The sequence below is a fragment of the Sorex fumeus genome, unplaced genomic scaffold (assembly GCF_029834395.1).
Source record: "Sorex fumeus unplaced genomic scaffold, SorFum_2.1 ptg000015l, whole genome shotgun sequence".
Classification (NCBI taxonomy): Eukaryota; Metazoa; Chordata; class Mammalia; order Eulipotyphla; family Soricidae; genus Sorex; species Sorex fumeus.
Genome location: NW_026606072.1, coordinates 14817353 through 14844248, shown reverse-complemented (window position 1 = coordinate 14844248; position 26896 = coordinate 14817353). Strand labels below are relative to the sequence as shown.

General features: G+C 35.8%; 1 protein-coding gene across 1 annotated transcript in view; it reads right to left on the bottom strand.

Annotated features, from left to right (window-relative positions):
- Nucleotides 1–26896, bottom strand: part of PDE4D (phosphodiesterase 4D) — a 775698-nt gene that overhangs the window by 624315 nt on the left and 124487 nt on the right. The gene's annotated exons all lie outside the window — the stretch shown is intronic.

The window sequence follows — 26896 nt, the reverse complement described above, 5'->3', positions numbered from 1 at the left end:
ACCTTTCATATTAACCACACTTTTCCTTCCTATCATAGCTTGTCTTGTTCCCTTTAATAATATGCCTTTGATAACTTTAGTTCTGTGATCATTTCTTTATACTCATTTCCTCTTATTTTGGAAAAGTCTCAGAGACGACCTAACTATGCTGACTAGTACTCAAATTCTGCAATAGACCTGCAACATTCAAGACTTAAAACGATGTCACAAATAGCATCTTACTAAATCTTACATCTTACTACTTAACCTTCTGACTCACTTGAAATGTGATACACACCTTCATAGGAACAAGCAGATCCCCAGAACTTTATCTCTGGAATTTTTATAAGCCTGATGTCCATTTCTTTTTATCTGCTCTGCTGATAAGCATTCTCAAAGATAAGATCAACTAGGTAGTTTGAATATTCTATGAATAATGTTATTTACTTTGGTCAGAAGCTCAATGCTTTTCAGCAACCAACTTGGCCGACTTGAGTTCGATTCCTCCGCCCCTCTCGGAGAGCCTCTCGCCCGCATGGCAAAGCCTGGCAAGCTACCCGTTGATGTATTCCATATGCCAAAGACAGTAACAACAAGTCTCAGAACAGAGACGTTACTGGGCCTGTTTGAGCAAATTGATGAAAAACGGAAGGACAGTGCTACTATTCAACAAGTTGTTTAAGAAAACATCTATGTGATTTAAAATTTTGAACCTAATATCATTTGCCTTATTCTTAGGGAAAAAAATAATGATTGTTAAAATTAATATTTCAAAGCATTTATACTGTATCATACATTATTCTATGTGTTATATGCACTGTCTCATCTAACACTCAAAACATTATTTACAAGTTGTGCTCTTTTTTTTGTACCATTTTTTTCATTTTCAATATGGAAGTAAATCTATATTCTTGGCGTAATGAAAGTATAGATATCAACTTACATAAACTAACTCAACATCTCTCATCTGAAAACATTATTAATACTATCTTTCCCTACATTTTATAAAGAAATAAGATTTCCCCTGCCATAATTAAATTCATTCATGCATGCTCTTATTTCTTTCAGATGTTCCTGTTGATCCCACCTACATTTTCCTTTGAAGTCTTCTCTTCTGTTCTATATCTTGTCTATACCTCCCTTTTTTTATATATATATATTCTCTATCCACAGAGACTATTTTCACTCAATATAGAAATTTTCAATTAAAAAAGTGGTGGAAAGTGCTGGGAACTCTGGTGGTGGGGAGTGTAGTAATTATATATGTGAATAGCATGCGATTAGAACACATGAGATCATATTACAAAATTAAAATTTTAAATTAAATTATAAAAAATATTAATCCTTCTCTCAAATATTGCTATTTTTCCCAGTTCCCTCCCTTTTTTCCCTCTTTTTCCTCAAGATTTCTGAAAGAACAGCAAAATTGCAGTTCAGTACACAGGATAACCCCAGGTAGTATAGAGATAGAAAATCATAGATATGTTGTAGTACAAAAATAGCAGTTCTCAGCTTTAATACACAACAAGCAAAACTTTCCAAGCAGAGTTATATAAAAATATCATTTGGATTCTACATCTTGTTTGAAGTAACAACTTTAGTTTATGTATCATTAAGAATTATGCATGATAAGTTTTTAATGATCTGTTAGCTTATTCTATTTTACTTGGTAATTTTTCATTGCTCAAGTGACAAAACTCTCAGTATTTCTTTTCATTGCTCAAGTGAGAAAAGTCCCTGTACTTCTTTATGCCCTCACAGTGTAATTTTTTGGTTTGTTTTTGGGCTCTAACAGGTGATTCTTGGGGACTATTCCTGACTTTGTGCTCAGGAATGACCGCTACCTATGTTTAGGACCATATGTGGTTCTATGGATTCAAACTAGGGTCAGCAGAATATAAGACAAGTTCTTAAAATCCCTATACTATATCTCTGACCAAATTTCTGTTTGTATCAGTTCTGAACCCTATATTCTAAATACTAGAAGTTCATTAATTGACCAAATTGCATAACTGTTATAATTCTTTGCTTTATTACTTAAATGGAAGGTTATTAGTCATTACAATATTTACTTTTTTTCTAAAATGTACTTTCCATGGTTTTAAATGTACCAATTAGAATTATGCGGCAGCTGGGGGCAGAGCAATAATACAGCAGGTAGGGTGTTTAACTTGCACATAGCCTACCTGGGATCCATTCTGGAACCCCAGATGGTCCCCAAATCCTTCCAGGAACAAGCCCTCAGCACATCTGGGTGTGGCCTCAAAACAAAATCAAATAAAAAGAGAACTATGTGCTAGATTGATGCAGAATTCTAAAATGCCCCACACCATTATTTTCATCCTTGGAATAGTTCCATGATTATATGAAAAAGGAATTCTTATATTTATAATTTAGATCACTAATCAGTTACTCTAATGACACTTTTAAGAGTGTCTAAACAACTTTGGTAAACTCGTCAAAAGGAGACAACTTTCTTCAGCTGGATTCTGTAGCAGTAGTTAAAGAGTTTAGAATCAAGTGAGGCATTGGACATGAGGGCTACAATGCTGAAATGCCGAAATTTAGGTCATCAATCTGGCAAAAATACATGAAGTGATCTCTAGGAGAAAATAGGTGTCTCTAGACAGCAGGTAGAAGGATATGTGGAAAGAAATTCTACAATCTCAAGAAACAGAATTCTGTGAACAACAATGAAGAGTTTGGATCATCTGAGTTCCTGATAGGATCCAGCCAGCAGGCACTTTAATTTTAGTCTTATGAAATGGAGCAGATAATCCAGTTTAGTTGACCTGGTTTTATGACCTAAGAACTGTGAGATTAAAACAAGAAAGATTAAGAAAGAAATGGGAACTAGTTTAAGATGATAAATTTGTCATGTAGCAATAGAAGATAAATACAGCAACAAAAAGAACCTGATAATTTATTGCTGCATTCTTTATATACTCAGATTTTAAAAATGGAATTTTGGATCTGCTGTCTCTGTCACCATCCTCCCGTTGTTCATCGATTTGCTTGAGCAGGCCCAGTAACGTCTCCATTGGAGACTTTGTTGTTACTGTGTCTGGCATATCGAATACTCTCGGTAGCTTGCCGGGCTCTCCGAGAGGGCCGGAGGAATCGAACTCGGGTCAGCCATGTTGGCTGCGTGCAAGGCAAACGCCCTACCGCTGTGCTATCGCTCTAGCCCTTTGGATCTGCTAATGTAGTAAAATAATGTTCTCTGAATCCGACAGTCACAGTTTGATTTTATTCAATGTAAAAATGACCTTCATATATTTGAATATTAAAATTTCTATTAGAAACTTAGCAAAACAAAACAATAATATGAAACCTGTTTTTTGTTTGTTTTTTAAGTTGATGTCCACTGCTTCATAGAACAAGGCTGTAACTTAATTAACTTTTTAACTTGGATATTTTACCATATAATTTAACTAAATCAAATTGTCAGTTTTAAACTTGCAAGCATAGAAATAAAGCTCCTTATTAAAAACCAGGAAATTAAAAATATTATTAAAAGTTTTTAATGGTGAGGATGCACATTATTTTGTTTGCTTTCAGTGGTAAAAACATTAAGATCCAAATCATGTCACAAGTTATTTGCAGCATGAGAATAGAGTCAATATTTTGATTAAATAAATTAAGGTAATAACCTTAATGAGCAGGGAGTTAAAATACTAATATGGAGTGACAAATGGATGCATTTGATTCTATTTGCTTTCTGTTCCTAAAAACACTCTTTAGTATATATTATAAATTATTCTCTATAAAAATGCTCCAAATTTTTTGTTTCACAATCCTCAAATAATAAACTTCTGCTTCTTTGTCTAAAAAGTCAAACCATAAAGTTTTGTATTTTATATACATTAAAGTTTTTTAAGCTTCATCTATTCAGTTACTAAAGAGTCTGTTCTACAAACACATTCTAGTAATAAAAACTTAGTATGTAACAACTTAGAGCCTCTCCACTATTAAAGTTTTGTTCTTTTGGGCAAATGTGCCTTATTCACTTGATTGACTAATACTTCTAATTAATTAAAATTGAACTATACAATATGTTATTCACAGGACCGCAATCAAGCATAAAGAATGAGATGAACTGAGATACCCTGGAGCCACTTATTTTTGATAGCAAAGTAAAAAACGGGTGCCAGAAAGTTTTGTTTTGCTTTGGGGTAAACACCCAGCAGTGTTTAGGGCTTACTAATGGCTCTGCACTCAGAGATCACCCTTGGGGGTGCTTGGTGCACCATGTGAGGTACTAGGGATCAAATCAAGTTTGGCTGTGTTCAGTGTGGCATGAACATTTTCCTTGTGTTCATAGAAAGATCAAAATGATAAAAAATAGACCTTAAAGGACCAAAAATAATGGCTTCTCAGCATCTGTATTACAAACCATAATGCCCAAAAGTAGAGAGAGAGTAAAAAGGAAATTGTCTGCCATAGAGGCAGGGGGTGGCGGGAGGGATACTGGGAACATTGGTGGTGGAAAATGTACACTGGTGGAGGGATGGGTGTTCGATCTTTGTATGACTGAAATGCACTAATGAAAGCTTTGTAACTATATCTTGTGGTGACTCATTTAATTTTTTTTTAAAAATAGGCCTAAAATGCAATGAGTTCTAATTTTTATTTTTTCAAAATAGAATCATTCAAATTTTATTAACATATATTGATATTTTCTTTATCAAGTCATTGAATTCCTATAAATAATATGCTTTCCATTACTTCTTAAATGCACTTTACATTAATTATGCCCTTTTATTTAGCAGTTACTCTAAGTTTATCATTAAGGAGCATGGATTAAGTAATGTATTTGAAGATAAATTATTACCTTGAAACATGAATATGTTTTTGTATGGGGCCAAAAGAGCTGAGAAAACTCCGCCTTGTCTAAACTGTTATTGATGCAGTGGTTTTGACTGTAAATCATAAGAGACATTACATAGACCTTAGGCTGCTGTCTGAGCATGAAATCACCTGGGCACTGATGTGATTCAACAGAGACTGAACGAAGGTGGTGAAAATTTGTGTAGCTCTAGTGTTTGGGGAGAGTAAGGGGCTTACACCTAGACATCTGCTGTATCCCATGAGTCACACCTGCACTTGCATTTATATTTCATCCTTATACAAGAAATAATTCAGTAGATGTGCCTAAAGACTATTTCTCAAAAAGCTAATGTAAGTTCGGTAAAACAGAGTCTGTAGATTAATCACCTACACCTACCTCTTACTTATCTGACTAGAAATAAGGAAAAGAAAGAAAATTAAAATTACTGCTGCAGAATTCATAGCAATTATGTTAATGTGACTCTCAAGACTATCCCCTTTTAAAAAACTTAGTGATACATTTAATTTAATAACTGAAAAAATATATTAGCAGTAATTCACAAGGAAGAACAAAGAAACACAAGACCATTCAATGGACTCCAAAGGAGAAGCAAAGCTGGACAGGGCCATGGAATTCTACCAAGCTACACTGACTCAGCATGGCAGCTGAGTCTAGAAGTCTCATCTCTGCTTCCCTAGTTCTTATTACACATTCCCACTAGTTTCAGAAAGAGGAATAAGAGAAAAGGAATAAGAAAAATATCTAGTTTCTTTTTATGCAGTTACACATGTTATGTAGAGTAAGAGAACGATTTTTTGAATGGGTGGGGCTGTCCTTAGTAAAAGTAATCAAGCATGATATCTCTGATAAAACAAAACTTTAAGTAGTGTTGTATGTTGAGTAGTATCACTGTATCACTGTCACCCCATTGATCTTTGAATTACTCGAGTGGGTGCCAGTAACATATCTATTCCTCCCAGCCCTGAGATTTTAGCAGCCTCTTTTTACTCATCTTTTCCCAGTGATTGGAGGCTCTTTTAGGGTCAAAGGACTGTGACCTGTTGTTGTTACTGTATTTGGCATATCGAATATGCCACAGGGAGCTTGCCAGGCTCTGCCCATGCGGGCAGGATACTCTTGGTATCTTGCCGGACTCTCGGAGAGGCATGTGTGTGTGTGTATATATATATGCATATATATGTGTATTTATATATACATATATATATTTTTTCTCTATGATTTGATTTCTCTACTGTCTGAACCCCACCAGATATGGTGCAGTAATTGTGGAAAATGGGTAGGAAGTGTCTTAAGCAGCCGCGTGGTCTGGAAAGCAGCCTGGAAGGTGGCGGTGGTTGGGAGTGGAGGTTGGCTGCTGAGGCTGGGTCCTTTGGGGTGGGGAAGGCTCTCACCTGCCCCACAGCCTGGCGCGAAGTCCAGTGGCATGGTTCGGGGAGCCTCCTTTTATACTCCTGTCTGGGAGGAGCATCCTGAGTTCTGGAAGGTGGTGGATGAGGAGATTATCTGGTGCTTGCAGGGTGTGGCTTATGGTGTGACCCCTGAGTCATGGGACACTGGGGGAAGCAGGCAGAGGATCTCTGTTCCAGGGTCCCATTGAGTAGTATACAAACAAAACACTGTCCTGTTTTTCATCGATTTGCTCGAGCGGGCCCAGTAACGTCTCCATTGTGAGACTTCTTGTTACCGTGTTTGGCATATTGAATATTCTCGGTAGCTTGCCAGGCTCTGCAAGAGGGGCAGAGGAATCGAACCCGGCTTGGCCCGGCTGGCTGGGTGCAAGGCAAACACTCTATACCCCCACCCAAATGTGTTTATCAGAATCCTAGACTCCCACATACCCCTGCCATGTGATTTTACTTAGAATTAGGGGTAATAGGGGCTGGAGCAATAGTACAGCAGATAAGATGTTTGCCTGGCCAGTGGCCAACCTGGGTTAGATCCCCAATGCCAGATATAGTCCTCTGAGCTCCACTAGAAATGATCTCTGAGCACAGGGCCAGCAGTAAGCCCTGAGTAACCCCAGGATTAATCAAAACGAAACAAATACAACAAAAACAAAACAAAAAAGGAATTGGGAGAGTACAGATGTAAGCAGCCAATACCAGAATATGTTGGGACCTAATTCAATATAGAGTTTTATACAAAATTAGAAGATGGACACAGAATCACAGTACGAAGGTAAGACAAAACACAAGGGTAGAAGATGGCCAACAAATAGCAAAAGCAGATCCTTCTCACACAGTCCTCGTAAGGAAGCAGACTTCCTATATCCAGAAATGAGGGACAAATACCCAGTTTGTTGTGGGAACCTTGTGTTGGAATATGAGTGAAGGTGGACAAAAAGGCCTTGTGAATAGTTTATGTTGTTCAATACTCCACATTATCCTAGGGATATTTATTTTGAAGGTTATATTCGTGAGGTGAAGGAACACAGTGAGTTTAAGGGAATTAATTTTCTGAAGATTTTGTTGTGATATGACAGTCATGATGGAAATCTGGGTTGGTTTGATGCCTATTCCAGAAGGTCTTTTTAATGCTACTTTCTTTAACTATTCTTCTTTGCCTTTTACTGACTTGACCCATATTTTATTTAGTAAAAATAAAATAATTTTTGTTGTAAAAATTAGGCTACAAGAAGCCAGAGAGATAGTATGGATAGAGGGCAGGCACTTATCTTCATCTCCTAGCATGACATGTGGTACCCTGAGCACCATCAGGAGCAACCCCCGAGCCTAGAGCCAGGAGTAAACCCTGAGCACTGCCAGGTTTGTCCTCCACACAAAAAATTGGGCTATACAGAATCTGGAAAAAACCTGAGTGCCCAAGAACAGATGACTGGTTAAAGAAACTTTGGTACATTTACACAATGGAGTACTATGTAGCTGTTAGAAAAGATGAAGTTATGAAATTTACATACAAGTGGTACTACATGGAAAGTATCATGTTAAGCGAAATGAGTCAGAAAGAGCGGGATAGACACAGAAAGATTGCATTCATCTGGGGAACATAAAGCAATAAAAAGGGAGAGTGACACACAGGAATGGCTGAGATTAGTACCAGGAATTTTGCTCCATGAATGGAAGGCCAGCCACAGACTCTAGGTGAAAAGGAAGCTCAGATAGAGAAGAGAGTACCAAATGAAGGGTGTTGTGAGGGCCCTCCCAGGGTGGGAGAAGCATGCTGAAGGTAGTCGATAGACCAAACATGATTGCCACTCAAAGCCTCTCTTGCAAAACACAGTACCCAAAAGAAGAGAGAGAGAACAGGGGGGAATACCCTGCCACAGAGGCAGGATGGGACGGGGGGGGGGGGGGTATGAGGGTGGGTGGGATGCTGGGACCCATGGGGATGGATGACGGGCACTGGTGGAGGGATGGGGACTTGATCATTGTATAACTGAAACCCAAGCACAAAGTTTGTAAGCCTATAACTGTACCTCATGGTTTTTCACTAATAAAAAAAGAAAAAAAAATAGATTTTGGTTCTGCTTTGGGGACAGGATGGAAGTATTTCAAATATGGTGTGGGAAGGTGTAATGGTGGTGGACTGGTGTTCAAATATTAAATGTAATCAAATACTGTAAAATATTTTATAAAAATAAAGTTTAAATTGAAAAAAAAATTGGGCTATATATAATACAGTGTTTCACTTTAAAATACCAGGAATGTTTTATCAGAGTGTTAATTAAAAATATATAATTTAATTATATCAAATCTGTACATTGTGGTCTTTGGACTATGAACATACCTATAATGTATCTTTCCATCATATATACATGTACACATATGTATAGAAATAAAGGTTACCTTAAATTTTAAATAAATTTAATTTATGTAAAATCTACAATTCTTTTGTTCTAGTCTTTTCTCTTATTGCCTTCACTTGACTTTTATGTGCATTGATTGACACTCATATCATCTTGCTTCAGAAGATACCAAAATATTAAAGTAATATTTCCATAAAGACAGATACCTCCCTAATTAAGGAACAAATGTGCACATTTATAGATATTCACTTTTGTCAAAGAAACCGTGACATTTGCTTTGGAAGAGTGTGGAAAGTTCAAATCTGAAAAATACAAGTTCAAATCTTGCCCTCTTAAAATGGTGGTGACAGAAGGCCCTTATGAGAAGTTGACACATAATTTCATTAGCTCAATTAGTGAAAAGAAGTAATTTCAATTGGAAGAAACTACCCAAATAGCAAAGACTTTTTAGTAGTGTTCTAAATATGACCTGATTTTAATCAAGTAAAGCCATCTGTTTAGTGAGTAGCAAGGTCACAATTTTATAATAAAATAATAGCTAATATTCATCCATAAATGGACAAACAAATAAAACTTGTGCCTATACCAAACATGTTTTCTTATATCCTATGAGGCATACACATATCCTTTAGCATCTGTTACTTGTATAGGAGATACACTGTACCTGCATCGATAACTTATAAGTTGTAGGTTCTTTACTAAGTCAATCAGTTTTCAAGAGCTTTGGTAATGAATTCGTTGTCACTTTGTGGTAAGAATAAAATTAGGTTATTTGTAAAGGTAATTTGGAATTGCAAACTGAAATGTAAGCTAAAGGCATAATTTTTCCTAACTGTAATGATTCTGAAATATTTTTTTAATTTCACAGTATCTTTTAAATGCTGTGTATCAATCACTTTACATGGCATAGTGACATAAACAATCTGTGTATTATAACGATTGCTGAAACTAGTACTGAAACAGCATAGAGGTGCTTAAAATTACCAAGTTGGCAATTTTAGACAGCTGATTTGAGCTCAGCTGATTTCATCCCATGGCCTATTCTCTTAACACAAATTCTCTAACCCTCTCTCTCTTAAAGCATAAGAAAAAAAATGAGAAGTAGAAATTACTGAGATAACTGCTTTGCTTCTATTTTTGGAATAAACCTCAGAGGATGCAGTGACCACTCCCAGTGATCGTCAAACAACCAGGCTCAATGTTAGAGCCAGGACATAATGATACTGTTGGGGCTCAGTGAGATAGGGCCTCCAGGCCTATACCCTGAGCTCAGGGGTTATGTCATGCCATGGAGAAAACTCTGGACCTCATGTGTGTGACGATATCATGTATGTCTTTTGAACTATCTCCCCAGACCGCCAGCATTGACTTTTTAAAACTGTAAATAAACACCAATAATTTCTGCAAAATATACACATTTTTCTGCAATAAAACTAATTCTGATTTGAAAGCCCTAAGTGATATTTAGTAAGGCACTTTTGAAATACCATTGTGCTATACATTTCAAATACCTGTCTTTCAAATATAACAACTCACTACAGAAATACCAAAAGTGTCAGTGTTAGTTTCTTAATGTCTTTTTTAGAATTCTCCACTTGTCATTTTATGTATTTAGACTAATAAATAGTTCTTATTACTTGTCTTAATTCCGTTACTTACATTAATTATATTTTACCACAAAATAGCTATTAGTGCATATGCATATGTGGAACACAACAAAGAAAATGTGATTTAAAGAGATTAAGGTCTAACCAGTTTTTATTGAAATGACTAAGAGATTTGCCAAAAGGCAACTGATCATTATAAAACAAAAAGCAAAACTTCCAATATATTATATGATCCCCACTACACAGAATTAATACATAAAATTTCTGTAAAACTAACAGTTCCAAATCAAACTGTAAAGTTATTCTGGGTGATACACACACACACACACACACACACACACACACACACACACACACACACACACCAATCACATACTGGGTCTGTATCTCACAAATCTTTTGAAATAAAAAAAATGTTTTTATTGCAGAGTGAGCAAGCTTTGATGGAATACCAGATTTCCATTAAAAACTTTAAAAGTTAATCATAAAATCTAGTTGAGAGTCAATGAATAAGCCAATGGAAGTGACTGAGATTCTGAAACACATCAGGAGTTTTAATAGACAGACACAAAAGTGAACAAAGTAGTCAGCAGGTCTGGCTTAAACTTCTATTATTCCTTAATCTTTACAACACTATTTTCCTTTGTTCTTCAAAATATATAGGAACATAGTTACTTTTAAAAATAAATATAAAAAGAAAGCACAGTTATGAATAAGTCGACTACACTTTTATGGACTGAAGCAATATTTAATGTTTTAACAAGCAAATCTATAGATTTTTTATTGAAAAACATGGGAAATTGGTGATATTCCTATGTCCCTGGTTTTCAAGCCCCAAAGGAATTCATGAATTTCTTGTGTGCCATCTTTCCCACTTGTGCTGGATTATAGGATCTGAACTGGTCCCTGGGATCCTTGGCAAATGTGCTATCTTCCATGAAAAGCAACATAGAAAGATTTTTATTCTCATTTATTGTGCTTTGCTTTTGGGGACTATAAAATTAGAAAATCCCTGTTATGCTAATATTTCTTACAAAAGTATGAAGAGCTTCCATATGATTCCACTTTTAGGTATCATCCATAAAGCAAAAAAACCATTAATGTGTAAAGATACATGCACTCCTATGTTTATTACAGAGCTTAATTTAATAGCCAGTTTAGGGAAACAACCCAGATGCCCAGTGAAAGATGAAGAGATAAAGAAATTGTGATATCACGCATACATACACACACATACATATATATATAAAACACACACATGGGCTGGAGTGATAGCACAGCAGGTAGAGTGTTTGCCTTGACTGCGGCAGAGCTGGGTTCTATCCCTCTGTCCCTCTCAGAGAGCCTGGCAAGCTACTGAGAGTATCCCGCCCACACATCAGAGCCTGGCAAGCTCCCCTTAGTGTATTCTATATGCCCAAAACAGTAACAACAAGTCTCACAATGGAGATGTTACTGGTGCCCACTAGAGTGAATCAATGAACAATGGGAGGGAGGACAGTGCTACAGTGCTACACACACACACACACACACACACACACACACACACACACAACGCAACAGTAGGTATAGTACTGATGAGAGTTGCAAATGAGCAGAGAGAAAGCATGACAGCTCAGGAAAGGATAGTAAGTTTATTTATTAGAAGCTCACCGCTGAGTACCCCAAGTCGAAAGAGAAAGAGACTTGGAGTCTCATTTGCTGAGAGGGTCTCTCTTTTATCCTCTAAAAGTGGATACTGGGGCTGGAACAATAGCACAGCGGCTAGGGCCTTTGCCTTGCACGTACTGACCCGGGTTTGATTCTCAGCATCCCATATGGTCTCCTGAGCACCGCCAGGAGTTATTCCCGAGTGCATGAGCAAGGAGTAACGCCTGTGCAACGCCGGGTGTGACCCCAAAGAGAAAAATAAATAAACAAATAAATAAATAAAAAGTGGATGCAATGTACAATCTATGGACAGTTTTATCAGTAAAACAGGGCATTCAAAGCAAAACAAAAACAATCAATACAGCTTTCCCAGATGGTTTGGCCTCCAGGTGCCCCAAAGAAAAATAGTCTGTGTGAGTATATCCTTCCCATTTGGTGCCGCCTTCTTGTGCCACCTCCCATGTACCGCCATCAATGTGGCCAGTTCAGTGCACTTCCATAAATCTGGCGGGCTGCTGGGCCCTTAATTAGGTTGACTGGGGTTGTAAAAGGAATGCTTCTTTCTTCCTTCTCTTGTTTAACCTAGGGGTGAGTTTCAGTTTCCCAGTTGCCACTACATTTTCTTAGTTCTCATTACAGTTTTACATTTCTCATTACATCCAGCTTCTTATTTGTTATTACACGGGCATCTATAATAAGAAGTAAAATCTTGTTTGGTGCAATGTAGATGAAACTGGAATGTCATGTTAAGTGAAACATGTCAGAAGGAAAATAACCAAATACTAGATGATCCTTCTCATTAGTAGACTCTAAAGAGAAATAAGGAGACAATCAGAATTAAACAATAAACCCCTGACCCTGAATTATAGAATTTACTGCCAAGCAGATAGAGTAGAGCAGGGTAATGAAACTCAGACCGGAGGAAACATGAACGCAGTGGTGGAGGGTGATGGGCACTTCGGTGGAGGTAGGTGTAATAGCTTTGGACATTAATACCATATACTTAAACAGTGTTATTCCTGTCATCTAAACAAAACTCAACTTAAAATTTTTTAAATTCTTGCTAAATTTTATCAAGAAATGCATCTTTATATTTTAAACTATTCTCCACAATTTTTGTATGAATGTGTAAGGTAATTTTGTTTTGTAATTAACATCAACATTACAATTATTTTTTCAAATGATTAAATACAGATGCATAATATTTTAATGCCACTTTAAAATCAGTTAGGTTAACTAATGTCCTTTTTGGAGATTTTTAGGGTTCTTTGCTTTTTACCTATTATCAATAACAATGAGCTAACATTAAAAAAAACTTGATTAATTTACCTGACTATATCATAAAAGTAAATTCCTAAAGAGGAAAGAAAATACTGGGGTTTGGAAAGATAGCTGGTGTTTAAGAATGACACATTTTGGGGGTATTAACTGTGGGAAGGTTGGCTGGGGTTGGGGATAGGAAACAGTTTTTAGCCTAAACTCAAGAAATGACAACAGAAGCAGAGCTGATGAGCAGAAAAGATATTTAGAAGGTAGAATCAACAGGATGTGGAGACAGAAGTAAAGGGGGGGGCAGGGAGAGATTTCAAGAGGAAAAGAGACAAGAGTGCCCCAAAGGCTTGCTTACTGGAGAGTAGATAATGAGATCCAAATTGAACTTGCAGTTTGAGGTGCCTGGAAGGCATCCTGGTGGAAAGGATCAGTGGGCGGGGCAAAGGAAACCTGAAGGCAGGCGTTGGTAACAGAATCCTGTTTTCATACAATGAAGTCTCCTTCACAGAGTATGCCCTGCTTCCACACTTTTTCCCTGATTACTTTTAGTTTGACCCTCAAATATTAAAAGTACAATATGAATTTAATAAGATGGGGATTCCACTGGAACATATGAATTTAAACGTAGTTCAAAGTCACTGAATTTGATAGAGAAGCTCTTTTCTGAGTGTTTACGTTTAATTTAAAACATTTTTTAGTACATATTTAAAATATGCAACCTGACAAGTCTTTACATGTATATAAACTGGTCAAAATATCCCCACGGCACAAGGGAGGGGATGAATAAGTTCACTGTTCCCAGATCTTCCCTTTTGTCTCTTCTGGATTCCTGCTTCCTCACCTGCTTTGTGCGGCAACTGTCAAATGGCAATGGATGCGGGCATCAATCCTCATTGATTTTTCTCTAAATTCAACTTTATTTAAAGTAAAACCCTAAAAATGGTATCTTAAAATGTGACAAAATGTTCTGCCCTCCCAAAATATTTTAAATAAATTGCTAGAATAAAGAGATAGCTAAATAGGCTGGGTGCATACAAAAGCCCCGGGTTTGAACCCTCACACCGCATGGCTCCCTGAACAGAGCAAGGAGGGACCCATGAGAAACAAGATGTAAGTGGTCACTAAGACCTTAGAGTGGCCCCCAAAACCTGAATAAATACAACAAAATAAAATGCATTGTTGTAATAAGAAAAATAAGAAAAAGATCAGCCTTCCAAACAAAAAAAAAGATCCTTTAACAGAGAATGTCCATTCTCCCACAAATGGTCAATGTTGAAATCTAGGTAACAATAATAAATAATTAATATAATATTGTCATTTATTCATATTTATCTCCTTAGCAGATATTTCAAAGATAATACAATAGGCTAGAGTGACTTTGATATTTTTTAACAAGTATCTCTACATAAAATAAAATTAATCAGAATGTATGTTTTAAATATATGCAGTATGCTGTATATCCTTTTATTTTCTCACTGGAGTTTTCCAATAATTTTGTTTAAGTTTGGAGGCTATACTTAGTACTACTTGACAGACCCAGCAGTGCCTGCACTTGAACCCAGAGCCTAAGATATGAAAAACAAATACTTAAAACCTTAAGCCACATCCCTGGCCTCAAATAATTTGAAGAGCAAAAATAAAAGGTAAAAGATGGACTAATGGAGGAGAATACTACTAAGTTACCAATTTTATATGTGTAAAATATGATTTGCCATTAATTTATATATTCTTTTATAAAGAATATTTACACATTCCATTATAGATGTATAAACTTCAATATAAAATACATCTATACACTTTCAATTAATACATAATTGTTATCCAACAACATGATAATAAATCAAGTGAGGGTGCTATGAAAACACCTATAAACTGACAGTGTGAGCAGAAGTCAATGCCTATAAATAGGAAATTTCTTTTAAAAGAATCTTAATTCTTTTTTGCTAACAATTGACTATTTAATCCTGACTTATTACTGTGAGGAATCATAATTTACTAGAAACAAATGTCTATAACCAAGGTTTACCCTGTTCTCTTCCCACAGATACTGATAGTACCTAAAATTTTAGAAGGAAATAATTTTTTTCCAACCTAGACGTAGCAATGCATGGGATATCTAGAAAGTTTATAACAAGTCTTTTACTGGACATTAAGAACTATTCTTTTAGGGACCAGAGCAAATGTAGAGCAGGTAGGTCACTTTCCTTGCATGGGACCTCAGTTCATTTCAACCAAGGTTTGAACCTGGCATCCCATACGATCCTCAAGCATGCATCACCCAAAAGCAAAAGTGAAAAAACAAAACAAAACAAAACAAAAAGAACTTTTTTTTAGTAGAGTATTTGTATGAAAATAGGAGGAACATCTAACTATGAAATCTCAGCTAGAACGACATTTATGGCTGGATGGCACCACAGTTCCTGAATCAGCAAATTATTAGTAGGATACATGTATCTACATGACAGCTATCAACCAAATTTATTCAGGTGAAATAGTAATTTGGGAGCTGATGGGGTGTTTGGATACTGCATTGGTGTAACTGATGTATTATTGATCTACAGCTAAACTCATCTGAAGGTCAGACTTCTAGGATTACTTTCAGTCTCACATTATGCATCAATTGCTGTCTTTTAGGAATGATTCTATTCAAGGTTCCTGACTCATTTTTAGCCAGAATAGCAAGAACAAACGTGGTGTTAGAGTACGTGGGCTGCACATGAAACAAAATTAGTGCCTCTATATTTTGCTTTGTAGATTTCTCTGAATTATGGCCCCACAGTCATGCGGCATTGCTCATTTGAAGCCTCTATATTGAGAAAGAATTAAAATAACCCAGTTGTTTACATTTGAACTCGATCCCTCAATTCTTAGCATCAGTTGTTGCAGTTCTTAGCTGGACTACCCTGTCCATGAGAGACAGCTTAAAGAAGTTTTATTTCTTATCTATTTCTGAATTTGCATTATAATCTGACAATGGTGGATTCTCAGTTTCTTGAAGACTACACTGAAGCACCCAATAAACAACCCAGATTTTAAAGATTATTTAATAGTTTAAAATAAACCAAAGGAACATTTTATATGAAAAGCATTATTTCTACCGATGCAGGAAATAGTAGCAGAAAATAAGCAAACATTTGAAACTTGTTGAAACCCAGTTATACTACCCTAAAAGATTATGTTGGTAAATATTGGAGTAATTTAAAGTAGGAGTGTAATTTGTGAAATATTAACTATCAAAACAAATGTCTAGAAAATTTATTAGAAGAATTCTAAAAAGTGTATTTTAAAACATCTCCTTAAGCTCTAGAATCAATAAGAATGAATTTTATATGAATGCCATTTTCTTTTTTTAGGCAAGCCAGTTTCTTTTTTTTTAATTATTATTAGTAAAACACCATGAGGTACAGTTGTAGATTTGCAATTTTTTGTGCTTGGGTTTCGATTATACAATGATCAAATACCCATCCCTCCACCAGTGCCCATTTTCCACCACCATGGATAATATCCCTCCCACCCCCACCCCCCCATCCCACCCTGCCTCTGTGGCAGGGCAATCCCTTGTGTTCTCTCTCTCCTTTTGGGTGTTGAGGTCTGCAAAAGAGGCATTGAGTGGCAAACATGTTCAGTCCATAGTCTACTTTCGACATGCATCTCCCCTCCTGGGAGGATCCTCCAAACACCCTTTATTTGGTGCTCCTTTCTCTATCTGAGCTGCCCTTTCCCCTAGAATGCCCGGCTGGCCTCTAAGTTATGGAGTAATCCTCCTGGTGCTGATCTCAGGTATTCTTGGGTATTAATCTCATATTTTGTTACTTTATATCCCCTAGATGAGTGCAATCTTTCTATGTCTATCCCTCTCTTTCGCAAGCCAGTTTCTTATGGTCTAGACATTTTCTATCTATTGAAGGTGTATATGTAGTTTATTAAAGAGCTGAGGAGGATAAAACTTAAGAGTCACTACATAGGAAACTAGAGATGACTCTAATGCTGGGTTGACATTCTTACATGCTATGGAATTTTGCAAAAGTACAATTAATTTGATTTAAATGTGGTGCTAGAGGCCTGGACCGTCATCAGCTATAGCAGGCAGTGATCCTGGAGAGAAAGATGGAACTTGATTTACACTTTGAACGAATAATATTCTGGATGTGAAACTGTGATATCCAATATTTTTAGGGACTTATTCTGGTGATCGATGAGACATAGCATCCTACTATGAAACTCTTGGCAAATGAGAAGAAAAAGACTATCCCAAATTTTTTAACTCATGTAATTTAAAAAATTATAGTCCTCATAATATCTTTTGAATTTGATCTATTTATCAGTGTTGGTTATATATGCATCATTTTTCAGAAATAACTTTTAAAATCTTTATGTAATCAAAGCTCATACTTTCTTTGTATAGAAATGTGTTTTGACAGGTCTTTGTCTAAACATTCACAATAGTATATAAACTAGTGTTGGCAGTGTGATTTTCTTTGTACACTTATTACCAAAAAAAGGATAAACTTGCTAGCAATATATTTCACAAGACTGTCAAACTTGCTTAGCTTCATAACCCTGCATACAGAATGCTCATGGTTCAGCATCTCTGTAAACTTCCTGTTGAAATAAGAGTTTTTATCAAGCTTAGTAATTAGATGCATCACACATGATGAAAACTAGTAACTATAGAGAGGTTCTTACAGATAATTTTATGCAATAATTAATACGATACTGGTAAACTAATATTAAATATTAAAATACAATATTTTTATATCTTTAGCTAACAGAGTATAGTTGATTATCGAATCTTATCTATTTTTAATATATTTCAAAGAATGGACTATGTTGTTGGGCTGGAGCGATAGCACAGCAGTAGACCTATACAAATATACCATTATAATATGAAGGTTTCATGCATTTCAAAGAACTAAAATTTATCTTATGCTGTATCTTCTAACTTAATTGGTAAAACAGGGCCCAGGACTGGTCAATGGTTGGAAGCTTGCCACAAATGCGTGGGAATCAAAGAACAGTTAGGACAGAGAAGGGACAGTATGACAATAATAGTTAGACATGATCACTCTGGACAAGAACTGAGTGAAGAAAGTAGGTAAAGAGATTTAACCTTTCAGTATCTGTATTGCAAATCATAATGCCCAAAAGAGAGAGAGAGAAAGAGAGAGAGAGACAGAGAGAGAGAGAGAGAGAAAGTCCAGAGTCAGGTGTGGGGGTTGCAGGGGCAGGGAACTGGAGACATTGGTGGTGGGAAATGTACATTGGTGAAGGGATGGGTGTTGGAACATTATATAACTGAAACCCGATCTTGAACAACCTTGGAACTGTGTATCTCACTGTGATTCAATTAAACAATAAATAAATAAATAAAATTATGCAAATTAGAGGTTGAGAATTTATAAGGAAAAGCTATTTCTTAAATGTTTTTAACTATAAAGATCTATTAAGAGTATGAGAATAAAAAGGTACAATATAAATGCATTCACATTTAAAACTCAATATTCTATATAAAATCTTGAATTAAAATTAATGAGGAATTAATTCTACCTTAAAATATTACTGACTAGAACTATTAAGCATATATAGCTCATTAATATGACCTTAATTTTTCTCTTCTCTCTTCTGGTAGAAATATATTTAGAATGAGGCAAAACTAAATATGGAATTAGTAGCCTGCATTTGGAACATGAATATGATTCTAGTGACATGTGTAAATTAAATGCAAGTTCACTGTGTCATCATGTAAAAATTTTTAGCTTCCAAGAGAATACTGCTAGATCTCCTTAAGTTCTCAGAGGTTCTAAGGCTTCTAAGAAATTAAAAACACAAACTTAGCCAATGATATTTTCCAACTGGAAAAGAACATTTTTTTACTGAGAAGAACAAATAAAGAAATCATGTTCTAATTGTGATAGTGATGTCCAAGTTCCACCTACACATCACAAGATAGAGTGGGGGGAAAAATCCAAGAAGAATTTTCTAATATTAAAAAACAAAGTGCTCAGGAGATACAGTCACTGAACAATTCCCCAAGAGCTCATGTGTGAGCAATGTGAAAATTCTAAAAATACTTTTCAGTGACATCTCAATAGTTCTTCAAAGTACTGAAAAACAAGAGCCATTTTCCAAGTTAGATTCACAATTTTAAATAGTCTGGGTCTATTTTGTAACCAAAATACTATGAATCTGAGCTCTTGCAATCAAAATTTAAATAGGTGAATAAGTAAATAGATGAATTAAAAAAGGTGACAGTCCTATTTAGCAATATCTAGTAGTAATAATAAATAGGATCACTATTTTGCAAATAGGATGATTATTCATCTAAGTTTCAATAATCTACTCTTAATTATTAATGAGTAACATAGTAGGTTAGATGCCTTTTTTGTGATGTTGACTGATGAACTTACATCAGAGGTATAGCAAGACAAGAGAATGAAAGTCTTCAGCCTTCCATAAGAGGGAATATTGGAGCAATTTGGACATCTAAATCCCAGAAGAAAAGATTCAATGGAGGAGATTATGGCAGTATTTAGTTGTATCTCCAAGGCCAAGAAAAATTAGAATTATACCAAGAGGAAGGGGAGACTCAGTACAAAGAATACTTTCTCAAAGTGAGTTCTTGCAACACACAGCTTGTCTTCTGAATGGATACTCTTCCAAAAAGTCAATTTCAAGTATCAGGAATATTCTGAGATAGAGTTCTAGATAATGAGTGGAGTAGGGTTCTTATATTAGTAAACCTCATTTCCGTTCTGTATGTAAATTCTGAGATTTGTTTGGTAATGTTGTTTGTAGGACACAAAGGCTTATTCCTACAGAAAACACAACCTGATATCGGATCGCTACATGAGAGAACTACTTGGAAAGCTCTAGGTCAATGCCAAATTTGAGGTGAAGGAACAAAGAGATTGGTATAAACAATGAAACACAGGAATTTGCTCCCAGTTGCGTTATTAAAGTTTTGAACCACAGCTGCATTATGTTCTTCTCGGAGGAGATAGGAGGAAAAGATTAAAGCTCTAAAAGCGAAAGCATTATGTAACTCTCAAGCATTCTCAAATTTTGGAAATATTCTTACATGTAGAAGTGTGAGCAAAGGGAGGAATTGGAGGCGATAAGAAAAAAAAAACAACATAAGCAGGGGCAGGGTGGTGAATGGCCTTCAAGATAAGGATAAGTAATTTGAAATTGGTTAGCAAAGCAAAAAGGAGCCAGTAGAATGAATTGAAATGATGAGTAATGGGGGAGTTAGAAGATTAGAAAAGCTAGACGGATTACCTTGGAAAGCAGGATTTTGAGTGATTAGAGAGTTTAATGGCCAGAACAGAGATTGGGAAATTGAGATAGGAAACCGAAGACAAGAATGGATAGATCTAGTCTCATAACTAGAATTATACCTTCAGGAAGACTCAGAAAGACAGTTTGTAAATTACAAAAACAGGGGCCGGAGCAGTAGTACAGAGGGTAGGGCATTTGCCTTGCACGTGGCTGGCCTGAGTTCGATTCCCAACATCCCATTTGGTTCCCTCAGCACCGCCAGGAGTAATTCCTGACTGCAAAGCCAGGAGTAACCCCTGAGCAGTGCCAGGTGTGACCCAAAAGCAAAAACAAGGCCCTTTCTGAAACCTTTACAGGGCATTGGCCTAAACCAGCATACTTGTTTGGCATCGATTGCATAAATGAAGAAAAACATAGCTGCTTTCCTATATAAAATAATCAGTCAAAATCGCCAGTCAACAAAAGTTGACCATTAGATAAAACATGATAATAGTTTATGCTACAAAGATTATTTTCAAGATTGTCTTAGTTTTATTGACCACAAATAAAAGAAGTCAAAGGCTAAAATGGAGAACAAAAATTCTTTCCATTTTTTTCTCAATAAACAGGAAGTTTCATATTGAAATAATAAGTCAAATTAAAAATTCAAGCAATATATAAATTAGAAAAGGAAAAAATCCTATAATTTTTCTCACTTTTTAAATTAGATTCAGCAACATAATTTTATACATATCTTTTCAGAACTTGAATAAATTAGAATATTTGTTTCATATATATATTTGGCTTTATATATTTAGATAAACATATATATTTGCATATATATTCAAATTTATAGATTTGCACAAGAATATATAAATACTTAGAAATTCATATATACACATATGAATATCTATATACTTGGTTTGGGGGACATACCTGGATGTGTTCAGGGGCATTACTTCTGGCTTTGTGCTCAGTGATCCCTTCTGGTCACATTTTGGGGAGTGTATGTGGTTGCAGGAATTGAACTCAGGTTGGCTGCATGTAGAGCAAGTGCCTTACCTTCTGTACTGTCTCTCTGGCCTACATACATAGACTTTTTAGGTTTTATTTCTTCGCTTCTCTTGTTATTGTTTTAATGACCAGGGCCTTATTCATTTGATTGCTATGCTAATTGGGAGTTCCATACTTCAGTAATTTAGTTGCTTATAATAATACCTCGATTAAAAGACCTGTATTTAATAAATAAGGTGGTTTTGTTACCAAATTTGTATGCTTTTTAGTATACCTTTTTACTGATTTCTCCACAGTAATAATCTGTGAAAGCTTTGTCCTTGCTTCAAAAACACTAAAAGTCATTGAAGTAATAGCAGCCCAATGAACCTGCTAAATTTTACTTAGTCCTATTCTACATATTATTTAATAAATTTTAAATAATTTAATGCATTTGTTAGTTAGGTGGCTGGCAGCCTAAACAGGAATGCCAATTCTTAGTGTTTGTTATTCTAGGGGCCAGAGTGACAGTATAGCAGGTAGGGCACTAGCTTGCATGTGGCCAACCCCAGTTTGATCCCCAGATGCACCATATGTTCCCTCAAGCCTGCAGAAGTGATCCTGAGACAGGAGTAAACCATGAGTACCGCCTCTTGTAATCCAATACTCAACCCCTCACAAAGATTTTATTCTAATTCTGGCACTGAGATGAAGAGTCCTAGAAATGTATCCAGTTGTCCTTATTTTCCCTTATGAAAATCTCCACTGATAGGCCACATTAGCATTCACACACACCGATACAGATTCTTAATTTCTTCCTCTTGTCCACTCATTTTTAACAACGTGACTCTATTGTATGTCCAGGGTTTGTTAATAAAAATAAACAGGATAGCGATAGCATCAGTGGTAGGGTGTTAGCCTTGCGCTGGGCCAGCTTAGCCAAGCCGGATTGATTCCTCCGCCCCTCTGGGAGAGCCCGGTAAGCTACTGAGAGTATCTCACCTGCTCGGCAAAGACTGGCAAGCTCCCCTTGATGTATTTGATATGCCAAACACAGTAACAACAAGTCTCACAATGGAGACGTTACTCGGCCCGCTCGAGCAAATTGATGAACAATGGGAGGACAGTGCTACAGTGCTAAACCGAGAGAACAACCTCACACAAAATCATGAATCGCATAACTAATTTGATATTCATTTAAAATATTTGTCAACATTGGTACGATTAAAGCACATTTTGTCATGGTCATTTCAACTTCCACATAATTCTGTTTGACAGTAGAGTGCTCAGGATCATTATCTACTCATTTCTTTTCCAGAAAAACAGTGATGAAACCCTTACTCCTCAAACACTGTTCAAATCTCAACAGTTTCATTAATTAAAAACTAGGAAGAATTTTTAAAAATACGAAAATTCATATCAAACCATATTTTTAAAAATTCTTTCACGGAAACTTCCAGAATTATAAATTCAGTTAATATAAGACTGACAAAAGTGATGCTGAATTTTCCTCTTGTTGAAGTCAGTGATTCCCTCTGTACCAAGGAAACTTTTAGTGAGTGCTAAATAATATATAGACAATGCTTATCTGACACCTCTTGCTCAAAACAAATTCATGGATATCTAATAACAGTAATTAAGATTGAAGTGTTACATTGCAGAAATATTTCAATGCAAAAAACATTATAGAAATATTATTTTTTTAAACTGAAGGATAATATCACACACTTCAGAACGTTATAAAAGAGTTATAAAATACTTCTATTGGTTAGGTTCACACAGCTGTATGGTGATCTGACTACACCTTAATGAAATAGTTAGCAAACAAGGTTATTGAGAGACGGTGATCATACCGAGAAAGTAATAGGAGTATGGATTCTATTTCTGAGTAGTCATCTGAAATTATGCTAAATGCGATATTTGTATGAATACATGAACTGGGCTGGAAAAAAGAGACAACAAGCAGAATGCACTAATTTTTATGAGTGGAGATTTAGTTAGAAAGCACAGAAAAATAAAAAATAAAACATGAGGAGATTCATGGTCACGGTCCTCCCGTTGTTCATCGATTTGCTCAAGCGGGCAGTAACATCTCCATTGGAGACTTTGTTGTTACTGTGTCTGGCATATCGAATACGTCACGGGGAGCTTGCCAGGCTCTGCCGTGCAGGCAAGATACTCTCGGTAGCTTGCCGGGCTCTCCGAGAGGGGCGGAGGAATCGAACTCGGGTCGGCCATGTTGGCTGCGTGCAAGGCAAACGCCCTACCGCTGTGCTATCGCTCCAGCCCAAAAATGTCTTCTATTAGCAATTAGGCCACAGAGGATTCACCCCAAGTCCGCACTTCCCCTCATCTAAGAAAACATTTTACAATCATGAAAGCCAAGAAGACAGTTACTTAAATTTACACTTTATCTGTATATAAATTCAACACAATAGAAATACATGGAGGGTGATGACATATTAAATGAAGATGATGATGAGGGGAGTGAAGAGGGAGAAGAGCAAGAAGACTAGAAAAGGAAAAACAGACAGGAGAGGAGGATAACTGTTAGCATGTCTCAATGCCTGCTGGTTCAAGAATACATTGCCAGGTGTTAACAGGTTAAGGATTGCTCATCTATTCCCTCCTGCAGATCATTCGCCCTTCAAGGAAGCATCAGCTTACAAGCAAACTTGGAGGTTTGAAGAGCTTTATTAGTGTAATTGCCTCTATCCTGTCTGTGCTGTTGATCTGTATCAAGGAAGGTCATGAGTGGCTACTCCCAGAACAACTGGTGCAATAAAAAGGGGGGATTTGCTACTCAAGAAAACTCTCCTAAGTATATTTTAAATTAATTATTTTTTCTAAAATCAGCTGTTCCATATTTTTTAACAGATTCACTGAGACAAAATTCAAATAAAATACAATCAAGTTAAATTCAATGTGGTTTCTTTTCAGGATAATGAGGGCTGGAGAGATAGCTCAAATGATTGGAGTGCATATTTTGCGTGCAGGGGACTTGGGTTTGATCTCTGGAACCTCAGGATCCCCCAACCACTGCCAAACTCATTGACTTTTTTTTTGTATAATAGAGTAGTATAGCTGTCATTGGAATTTTAGAACATTTTTATTACCTACATTCCAAAAAGAAATCGCACACTCCTAGCCATCACTCTCTAATCACCCTAGGTAACTACCAATGAAAAATTTCTCCTTTGAGTTGCCTCTAAAGAAACTTTTATACACATAATATGAATGTCTTGCTTTCATTTACCATGTTTTTAGGTTTATCCATTTAACTGCAGGTATTAAGACAGAATAGCTTTTCATTGTCAAACAATATTCAATGTATAAGTATATTATTTTGTTTATCAGTCACTGGATTTAGGCTCTTTCTAATTTTGGTTATTATAAATCATGCTTCTATGAATATTAATTTATACATTTCTATAGAAACAAAAGTTTTTAATTCTTCTGGATATTAAACTTCGATCAGAATCTTGAATCACATGGTTAAATCTCTGCTTAATTGCTCCAGGATCAGCTATTTTCTATGTCTATGTCTATTTTAGCCTTTCCCAGACCCTTACAAATTAAGGATCTGACAAAGACATGACAAATTCTTCTAACATAGTACAGTTTACCACCTCAAATCTTGACAAAACATCTATCTAATGAACTTGGTGGCTGCATTAAGTAACACTGTCTAAAATCCTAAAGTTATTTATCAGACATGGTATTTATTAAAATAGCATAAGCCTTTCATCTTCTTATAGCATGCCTAACCTTACCAATGAAAATTAATCTAAACATTCCTTGAAGATAGAAACATGTGATGACGTACTTATTCTAATATATGTTTTTCTAGAATGTCAATATAAAACATATGACTGAAAAATAATGCCATAGGATTCAAACAGGGCAGGCCAGAAAGATAGCAAAGTGGGTAAGGTGTTTGCTGTCTATGTAGCTGACCTGGGTTCGATCCACAGCACTAAATATGGTTCCCCAGAAATTTCTAGGAGTAAGCCCAGAACAATATTCAATGCGCCTTTCCCTTGAAATAAACTTTAAAAAATGGGCTAAATTGTTTCTGAACACTGTAATTAATTATATTGAACTAATAAAGATGGGTGGGACTTTTGAAGTCTTTTCAAAGACTTCAAAATTCAAAGATAGAGCATTGTAATTTATATTTATTTGAAAACTCCTATTAATGCCGATTTGCTTAGCCTACAGTTTTGGTTTTTACTTTCTATCTGCCCCACTGCGTCTATGTACTACTCCATATACTCTATATACTACACTGTAATCAAACTACACACTCAATTAATGCACAGAATATTTACATATACCATGTGTTTGTACATATACACATCTCACAAATACACTCAGCTCACAAACACACAAAAAACATTCAGGTATACCCATCTCCCACACATTCCACATAGAAATAATTACCTCTAACATTTTTTCACAGACAAAACACACAAAACACAGACAAACATATGCCACACTCAAAATTTGATACAGATGGCACTTTGATATATGCACACACCATATACATAACTCACACATTTACAACTCACACATATGTGGAATCCATCACATATACACATTTATATACAAGGGGGAAAAGCTGTGAATTTTATTAATCAAATTTTATGGGGCTGGTCCACATTTTCTAGGCACAATTAGAATATGACACGGAAACCTATCACTCAATCTCTTGGCATTCCTTCCCCCAGTACTGCCCAGGTAAGGGGAGTCAAGATTGGCATCTCTCTCACTAGAAAGTATCTCCAAGTTCATGTAAGGGTAGGCGACAATAAAGCAATTAATGGAAATAGTTTAGAACTGGGATTTGGACACAGCAATGATTGTTTCAAATCTTAACTGCATGTAGAATGCCACAGGAGAGACCTTGAGCTGCATTATTTTTATTTTTACTTACTGTAGGAACATTAATATTTTAAATCTCAGTATCTTAGTTATGATTATAATAAAATAACACTTAAAGCTGCTGCAAAATTCTAGGTACATGGTAATAATTTAACAACAGGTAATGATTGATTCTGTCAGAGATATTTTTATCTCTAATATATGTATGTACATATATATTCAAAATTGTCATTGGAACATAAGTTTTTTGAGACAGTGAAGTACATAGATCAGAAAAAAATAGCATTATTTGTAAAAAGTGACTCAAGGGAATCTGATACATATTTGCTGGGATGAATAATCTATACCCACAATTTTATATATTAATTGCAAACTTAAACGACATCTCTCAAAGCATAATTAATTTTCCACATTTAGTAGGAATAATAAACTCTGAGATCATAAAAATATAAACTATGCATACAATTTTTTTCTCCCATTAGCCAAAGACTGAATCTCTTCATCAACAACAAATTACTGTGTCTCACTTTCTAAATTTAAAATTAAGATGAACTACACCACTGAAACGATGAATTTTCATATAAAATATATAAAGAAAATAAATGCCATTATTTTCTTTCTTAAAACTAATATTAG